This window comes from Mesocricetus auratus, unplaced genomic scaffold (assembly GCF_017639785.1).
Source record: "Mesocricetus auratus isolate SY011 unplaced genomic scaffold, BCM_Maur_2.0 Super-Scaffold_4256, whole genome shotgun sequence".
Taxonomy (NCBI): domain Eukaryota; kingdom Metazoa; phylum Chordata; class Mammalia; order Rodentia; family Cricetidae; genus Mesocricetus; species Mesocricetus auratus.
In genome coordinates this window covers 67,423,944-67,433,521 of record NW_024429182.1, presented here as the reverse complement: position 1 = coordinate 67,433,521, position 9,578 = coordinate 67,423,944, and positions in this window count along the sequence as shown.

Below are 9,578 nucleotides of genomic sequence, written 5' to 3'. Positions count from 1 at the left end.
AGTTTGAGGCATTCATCTTAATTTGTGCGAGCACACCTGCCATGGGAGAGGTGTGTCTTCCACTATGTCCAAATACAATGTGTTTTAAACCATTCAGTGCAGCTGAAACAGAGTACTTGAGACTGGGTAATATACAAAGAACAGCACTGAACACTGGGAAACCCAAGACTGGGGCCTGGTGTCTGACATGGTGGACAGCATCATATGGCAAGAAAGAATATAAGAAACTGAACTTGAGGCATTCAGACCCCCTTGCAGTTGGTGTTAATCCAGGCCTGAAGGTGGAGGTTCATTACTTAAATACCTCTCATTAGACCCTGCCTCCTGACATAGCAGACTCAGTTTCAATCACTTGCTTCGGGAGGCAGGGGCAGACTCAAACTGTAGCACCATGCAACGTTTAGATTTTGGGCAGATTCTCTGGGCTTTGCCAGGTGATCCATGAGCTGGATTCCAGAGTTCTGCAAGGGGAAGAGGTCATCCTCCAGCTGCCATATGCTTGTTCTGAGGTCTCAGCCAGTCTCCTTCCTAAGAGCTCCAGCTGTAAGGATTTTCCCCTATCATGCTTCAGTGAGGCGAAATGACTTGGGACCAGAAGGATGAATCAGGAAGGAGTCTGTGTTTGCAGATGGAATACCCTGGTCCATAGTGGCTGACCACCAAGGGCCAGCCCTCGAGCCACTTCAGGAGCAAGGTGCTGAGTGAGGGTGTGGACCACCACAGCCGCCTGAGCACCTGCTGTGTCCCGGATGCTGCATGCCACACACCAGCAGCATTACCTCTGTAACCCTCCATTTATTCGTGTGAAGGCGGCATTATCCCCGCCCCAACCTTTCTGTGGTGAGCCTGCCCGTGTGGAGCAACAGGTGTAAGGTGAAAGAGATGCTCCTTGAAGACTCTGGCTGGCCCGCCCCTTCTGCAGCTACCCTCTAGGCAGGCTGGTGGGCTTTCTAACACTCATAGTCCCACTATGATTTATGCTTGTGGTCTCCCTTTCATCTTGGTTTTCTTTTCCAGGTTTTTGGTTATGTCAAGTCAGCTGTGGTCCAAAAGTATTAAATGGAAAATTCCAGAGAAAAATGATTCACGTATCTTCAGCTGCATATAAGAATGTTGAAATCTGGTGCCACCCTACTCTGTCCCATCAGGACGTGACTTAGACCTTTACATGCAGTGTCCCTTATGACTCACATACAACTTGCTCACAGCAGATTGGTAGCCTCAATGGCTGTCACAGTATCTATGAGTGCTTATGTCCAGGTGCTACTTAATATCAACCACAAAGCACAAGAGTAGTGATACTGGCCGTGTGGATATGACTAAGAAAAGTTACGGGGCATTTCATTTAAGAAAAAAGAGAAAAGGTGTCAATGTAAGGAAAGAAAAAAGTCATTTGTTGATGTTAATAAGATCTAGTGGGAAGAAGGACTATCCTCTTGGTGAAATGGCATAGAAGGAAAAAGAAATGTCTGGTAATTCTGTCCCTGCACATAAAACTGCAGAAATGGTGGGCTTGGTGTATATGAAGAATTCCTTAACTTCTCTGCATTCTCTATGGCTGTGGGCACCCATTGGGACAGACTCCCCCAGGATAAGGATAGATCACTGTCTTCTTAATTTTTCTAACTTCTGGTAAGCCCTGCATGCATTTTCAAATTCTTTGACACTTTCATACATGCATAGAATGTATTTAGATCACATCCGCCCCCAACTCCCCTCCTCCGAGGTGCGTATTTAGAAGGGCCGTGTTCTAGCCTGGCTTCTGACTTATTTTATCTGCCTTTGTACAAGACTCTTCTGTCTGTCAGTTCCAATTTTCCCTTCTTTAAAAATTAAGCTGCAGGGAAAATTTAGATATGGAAATTCAAAAAAATAAAAAAAGAATAGCATTCAGAAACAGAAAACACTTTGACGGTCGATTGACCCTACATAGGTACTAAGGCAATCCAGGGGGAAAGGAAAGCATTCCGTCAAATGGTGTGGAAGTAGCTGCATATCAATGCCCCTAAATAAGCAAGACTTGACCCAGCCTGCCCCATGCACCAACTTCTCTTGAAAATTCTCATACACACAAACGGAAAGCTAAAAATCTAAACTTCCCAGAAGAAAACGCTGGAGAAAATCTCAACAACTTTGGGGCATGCAAAATATGCCTTTGGGAAAAACCAAAACAACAACAACAACAACAAAAAACGATTGTAAGTGATGGTCGGGACTTCATCACAATGGGAAATGCCTGTTCCTGAAATACCATTAAGAAAATCAAAAGAGCAGGGGCAAAAAGGGACATTTGCAATTCCCATGTCTGGCAAAATAATTGCATCCATAATACATAAGAGAGAAAGCCTTACGGAAATGGGTAGAAGAAACAAGTGTTGCCAAGGAAAAGTATGCAAATGACCAATGGCATACAGAAAAGTCTTGATATCAAGAATCATCAGGCAAATGGAAATTAAAACTGCAGTCAGATACCACTCCACCACACATCCCTGGGGACAGCTCAGCCAAAGACTGTGAAATGATTGACAGTCATACGTTCTGCTTGGGAATGCATAGAGATCTTGTGCTTATGTGCCTGTGTGTGCTTGTGTGGCTGCGGGTACACATGTGACTATGTGTGCATATAGATGGGGGTATGTGTGTTGCTGGAGTGCATGTTTGTCTGGGAATGCATTTGTGTGTGGAAGGTACAAATTGATGTTGAATATCTCCTCGGTTATTCTCCAACTTGTTTAAACAGATTTTTTATTGCATTTTAATTCATTTTGTGTGTGGGCATTCACAGCTTGTGGGAGTTGATTCTCTCCCTCCACTATATGAATCCTAGGGATCAAACTCAGGTCATCCAATCCATGATGAGGGGCAAGCACCTTTATCTACCCAACCATCTCACTGGCCCTCCACCTTGGTTTTTGAGACAGGGTCTCTCACTAACCTGAAGCTGACCAGTTGGTTAGAATGACTTAGCAGCAAGCTCTGGGAATCTTCCTGTCTCCATGTCCCTCCACCTAGGTGCTTGGTTACATGCTCAGTTTATATATAGGTGCTGGGTATTAGATCTCAGGTCCTCATGCTTACCCAGTGAGCACTTTACCCACCTAGCCACCCCTCCCCCCGCCCGCCACCCTCCCTGTCTTAGCAATTTCTCAGAACAGTAAGCTTACATTTACAAAAGTGCAACTCCAAGTCTTCTCCCAAGAGAAGCGAAGAAGTGTCTGAGTGTGACCTGTGCCTGGGTCTTCTCAGCAGCTTTGCTTGTCAACAGCCCGAGCATCCAACAGCTGAATAAACACTTGTCATAGTCTTAATCTTTCTGTTTTTGATTTTCAAGACTAATATAAAGTGATAAAAAAAGAGATCATGTGGGTTTGGAGTAACAGACATCTCAGAGGCATATTGCAATATTGGGGGGGAGGGTCAACACAAGAGTGCCTGCTTAATAGCATTGCTCCTTGTGTTGTGTGGAACTTTTGTCAGAGCTCATCTGATCACACTTAGGATGGTATTGTTCATCTGTCACAATTAGGATGGCATTTATTGCTGATAGACACATTTCCATTGAACAGAGGGTCTCATGAGGGAAGCCACCTGTCTCTGAGACTTCTTTTCACTCCAGGAAACCTTGACCAACTCTCAGAATTAGCTTCTCTCATCAAAAAGTCTTCATTTTTCAGAACTATTAAAAATTGTCACCAAAGACAGAATCCTTCATGTTAACAAGTCAACTTTGGAGCAGGGGAGGGGGGATTCTGTAACCTTTTATGGGCTATGGGCTGTTAGCAGTCTATAATACCAATGGATTCCTCAAAATGACTTTTGGAATTAAAGCACTAAAAGGTTCAAAAAGAATCAAATTATGCTAAAAATATACCTGCTAAAATGTTCTTGAAAGTTGCAGTAAAGTGATACAGATTGTTGCACTAAAAGATAAGATCCAGTGACAATATAAATACTGTTGTGACATTATGCTACATTTCAAATAGTTGCAGAAATAGTAAGGTGACATATGATATCTGTAGTTTCTATTGGTATTAAGGTCACAGCTTAGCTAATATCCCTGTAGTCTGCTCTTCAGTATAACTCAGGGTAATGCCAAGTCTCTGTCAAAGGTTAGCAAAAATGAAGATACAACCTCCCATTGACTTCATAGACAGAGCTATATCTGTGAAACCCTGTTAGGAACACACTCGTGCCCTGCACACCTTGTGTGAGGCACTAAGCCAGACTTCTCCCAGTTCATCCTGAGATTGGCCCCTCACCCACATGAAGGTGGTGAAGGAAGCTAGTTCTTCTGGGAAATGAATCCTCCCCCATTAGCATGGGGATGATCCACTTGGAAATGTCTTAAGGGCCATCAGAGCTTCTTTTCCCTCCATATCTCTGTAGATGGGTTTCCCAGAATAGGGTTTCCTGGGTTCTTGAGATTGGAGGGACAACCTACGGCTGAGGGAGATACTAGCAGGTGTATTGGCAAGCTGGGCTGGTCATGAACTTGTCCTGACTGTGGACAGACCCAGGGTCAGGATGAGCACAGTAGACCCTCCATCCTCCACTACTACAACCTTGAGCAGGTTTCATGGAGATGGCAGGGTAGGAACCCAATCTCCAAAGTCCCCATGAGCAGCCCCATCAGATAAGTGGTTAAAATCACAATGAGTTGCCACTGCACACCATTAACACAAATAATGGAAGGATATGAACAACAGAAAATCACTCATATAGGGTGCTCACTATACAGTGTTTTAGGAAGTTCAATAATGTGTGTGTCTGTGTCTGTGTGTGTATGTGTGCATCTGTGTGTCTGTGTCTGTGTCTGTGTCTGTGTGTGTTGACACTAGGTTGAGTCCTCACTGCCAGAGAGGGGAACTTCCACAGAACTCCTGGTTTCACTTCTGTGTGCTTTGCTCTTTGGCTTGTCAAATCCTCTAGAGAAGGAGACACAGAGGGTGGCTACTGGCTGAAAGTCCCCATGGAGTCATCTTGAATGGAGGTTACAGGAGGAAGAAGGGGCTGTCACTCAGAAGAGTAGTTTTTTTTCCATTAGATCAACTCAGTGGTTGTTCATGGAATTTGGGGGTCAGACAGTAACAGCAGAGCTGGTTCCCATCTGGGACACCTTTGGAGCACACAGGTACATAGAGATAGAGTGAACCTCTGATGTCATCAGATTCCCTTCTCTTCCCCTCCCCTCCCCTCCTTTTCCTTCCCTTCCCTCTCTCCTTTCCTTCTCTTCTCTCTCTTTCCTTTCTTCTCTTGTAGCCCATGCTGACCTTAAACTAGCATACAGATAGAGCCAAGGATAACCATGAACTTCTAATCCTCCTCCCTCCACCTCTGGAATGCTAGGATTACAGTATGTGCTACACACATAGTTTAATGAAGTACTAGGGTCCAAACCCAAGACTTAGTGCTTACTAGGAAAGTACTATACCAAGTGGGCCATATCCCCAGACTCTAATCTATTTTTTTCTGGTTTGGTTTTTTTGAGACAGAGTTTCTCTGTATAGCTTTGTAGACAAGACTGGCCTTGAACTCACAGAGATCCACTTGTCTCTGCCTCACAAGTGCTGGGACTAAAAGCATGAAACACCATTTCTTGGCCCACCTAATCTATTTTAATAGGCAGGAAGAGATGGCCCAGACAAAAGGAGGAGCTCTCAACATCAACTAGAGGTGGTAAATGGTGAGACCATATGCTAGCTCTGGGGACAGCAGTTTCCAGAAAGACCCTACTTCAGAGTCACCTAGGCAGCTCATTCAAACGGGGACTCTGATACTTATACCTTTGAGACCAGTGTCTTTGCAGAGGGCCCTGGCATCTGCATGGCTGATAACAACTTGAGAGAATAATTCTCAGATGCATTTCAAGAAGAGGTTGGATGGGGACCTCAGGTGCTACCCTAGACTCTGAGCTATGGTCAGATGGGGGTGGGTCAGAAATCAGGCAGACTGTCTGCTTTATGGAGACTGCAAAGCTGTCTTCCACTCTTTTTGTTGGTCCCATCTTGGAAGAATGATGGGAAATGGGAGGTCAAGAGGGGAGATGAGTATTAGCTGAGATGGGGCCAAGCCAAAGGTGGCTTGCATATTACCACAAGGGGTGGGAGAGTGGGGATTACATGGGGCTTTCTATCTCCCTCTGAGCATCTGTACCACCAGGACACAGGTGGCCAAGGGTCAATGTTGGGCTCCCAGGTCAATGACCTCAGGACTTAGCCAACTTGTAACTTGGGTGTTGGTGTTCTCTCAAATCAGTCTGCTCTCTGACTCAGTCATGCCAGGCCCTGCTTCACACAGAAACTGGTTCTTCTGTCCCCTTTCAACCCATCCTGATCCCCTTGTGTCCTCACCTTCACCATTCCAGAAAGAAAGGGATACAGTTATTATGGAACAGGCTTTGTACTCTTGGGGTTGCTTCAGCCTAGGAAGAGTCAGGGGGAAGGGAAAGTTGCCTGATGCACCTTGGGACACTGGACTCTGTCCTTACCTGTTTTCCCCACATATTATATCCTGATGTCTTCTTTCTGAACAGCCCTGTTTGGAAGCACCTGTGTTTACCTACATGCTTACATACTCCATTTTGTCTTCTCTCCCACCCCCATCCTCCTCCCCATGTCCTAAGAACCCAGCACAGTACCCAATACTCAGCAGGTACCTCTCTCAGCAAATTCCTGTTAATAACAACACAGTGGGTATGGCGCTTTGATAATAGATTTTTCCTGTCACCTCTCAAGTTCCTGTAGACATCAGACATCACGGGGAATGCTGTTTTCCAAGTCAAAATATTCATTACCATTCATGCTGTTTGCAATTTCTTCAGTCTGAGTCATTACCCTGTAGTGTGCCTTGGGAGGAAATCGGTCCTCTCTTGGGAGTGCCATGGTGTGGTGGCTGAGATCAGAGCCCTGCTCTATGGCCAGTGACCCTGGTGGTGTGCTTGTTCTCTGATCCCGGCCGGGAAGCTTTCTGGATCTGCTAGAGTAGCTAGGGCCACCAGCCTGGATGACATTGAGATGTAAGAATCTCCAGGACTCCAGGAAAGACATTCCCCTAGACATGTGCAGACTGTACCAAGTGGTTCAGCAGGCTGAGCACCCTTCAGGCACACAAACACCAGAAGCAAAAATGAAGATGCCTCTGTTTGACATTTCCCCCTGTTTATCCCATTAAAACCAAATAGCTGTGCGGTGCTGAAGTTTGTTCCTGGACTCATTAGGTGCCTCCTCATAATTGTGGGTTTGAAAGCAAACTCGAGGCACAGCCTCTCAGGGAAATTAAGCTCAAAGAGCAAGAGAACAAGAAAATGCGTAGGAGCTGGATAATTGCACGGCCGTGTCTCTAGCAGTGGGCTCAGGCGCACAGAGCAGCATATGGGATCTAGAATGAAGGGAAGACTGAAATGAAGCTCAATTCAGACAAACAAGCCCGGGGGGGGGGCGAGCCTCTAGCTAGTTATTCATTTGGCGACTTTACCCAATAATTGATTCCATTTCTTCCCTATCCCTGGCAGCACTCACCTGTGTCCAACTCCTCTGAGTGGGGAAGAAATGTTTACAACTGCTCTTTGTGATTTGTGTCAGTGGACACCAGCCAGGGGACAGTTTTCCTTCACTCCCCAGCCCACAAGATGCATTCTTTGATCAAGCCATCTGCAAACCTGCCCTAGACACATGGGTCTCTTAATGCTACACTATGCTATAAAAGGTGCTAAGTTTTGATTATTTGAATATAAATTCATTTCTAGGGGCCACTCTGGTAGGGAAGAGATGAAAAACCACAGGCTTTGGAATCAGAAGAATGCTTGATGATGACTGGAGGTGGGGTGCATAATAGTGCCTTCTTAAAGATGTCTTGTAACACTGTCACATATGTCAGTCAGATCAGGAGACTTTGCAGGCATGCTTCAGTTAATCAGCTGAAGACAGGAGAGCTTCCTATGTGGTGTAATTATCACCTAGGCTGCAATCTAGGCTTCTAGAATGATGATCAGGATGGATGGGTAAGATGGCTAAACAGGTAGAGTTGCATGCCAGGGTCCTACATGATAGAAGAGAATCCATTCCCACACTCATGACATGTGCACCAAGCACACACACACACACACACACACACACACACACACACACACACACACATACAGAGAGAGAGAGAGCAATAATAATGTAATAAAAATTATTTTTAAAAGGAAGATGGATAAAGGATCAGGATAATCAAAGAAGGAGATGTGACAACAGGAACCAGGCAGAAGGAACCTGATTGTGTTGACTGCTGACTGTGACACAGAGAAGGGCTAGAAGTCAAGGACACAAGTGGCCTGTGAAAGCTGCTAAGAGCAGTGACTGGAACCCACCTCCAGGGCCTTCTGAGGGGCTCAGTCCTCAGACACTCTGGTTCACTTTGAACTTCTGAGCAACAGGACCTCGGAGGATGGTGTGTCTGTGTTGATTTAAAGTGGTGTGTTGCAGCAGTATAGGGTATTAGCATAAAATTAGAGGCACTTTGCTGTATCCTGGTCCATAAAGCCAATACCCCAGCCACAAAATGGAAGAAAACTGGTCTAGCAGTACAGCATAAAGATCTCAATTGTATAGCTACAAAGTGGTTGAGGTCAAATGGAAGGTTCAGAGCTGAGGTTTTTTATGAGCGATAAAACAACTAGAGTAAGGGTAAGAGTGGTGTTGGGGTCACCAAGTCACACAGAAATTGCTAATGTACTTCAGTGCCAAAGAATCCCAGGAAAGCAACATGAACTGGTCTGTGTCCTAATTGGGGTAAGAGAAGAACACAGAGTTCCCCTGAACTGAACCCACACAGAAAGATGTTGGATGCAAACTGTCGGTAAGTCTCAAAACTTGCAAGGAATGCATATCCCTTTCTGGCCAGCCTGCACTGTCCCAAGTCATAACGAGAACCCATGCAAAATGGTGTGGACAATGCAAGGAACCCATGCCTTGCATTGTTCATCATAATAAGTGTTTGGGAACTCCAGGGGACTGCTTGAATACACAGAGGTACAGATGGACACTCAAAGGCACTGTAGCTTTTTTAAGGACCTGGCAGGGTGTGCTGGCCTGCTAAGGATTACTCTCTAGAGTCTACGGCCAGCTTTAAAAGAAACATGGGCATGGGGATGGAGAGATAGTTTTATAAATTAAGTGCTTGCTTCATAAAACACGTGGTCTGAGTTCTATTTCCATATAAAACTTTGGTCTGGGGGCACATGCTTGTAATCCCAGCACTAGGGAGGTGAAGACAGGCAGATCCCTGGGGCTATCCAGTCTGGTCCAGTTGTTGAGTTTTCAGTCCCAGAGAGATGCATTTCTGTACTTTACACGATTTTAGGGGAATTTCATCACAGCAGCTCAAATGGCCATCTTATCTGCTTACTGACATGGGTGTATTGGAAGCACCCTGACACTTCTGTGCATCTTGATGGTCCCTGGACACTATTTGTTTTCTTTGAATTAAAACATGGTTGCATGGGTGACTTACTGCAGGTGTCATCTAGGCTCCAGGCAGTCAGCTATCCCTTCACGGACATGCTGTAGTCAGTATTGTGACTGTGCTTTAGAGAGGGG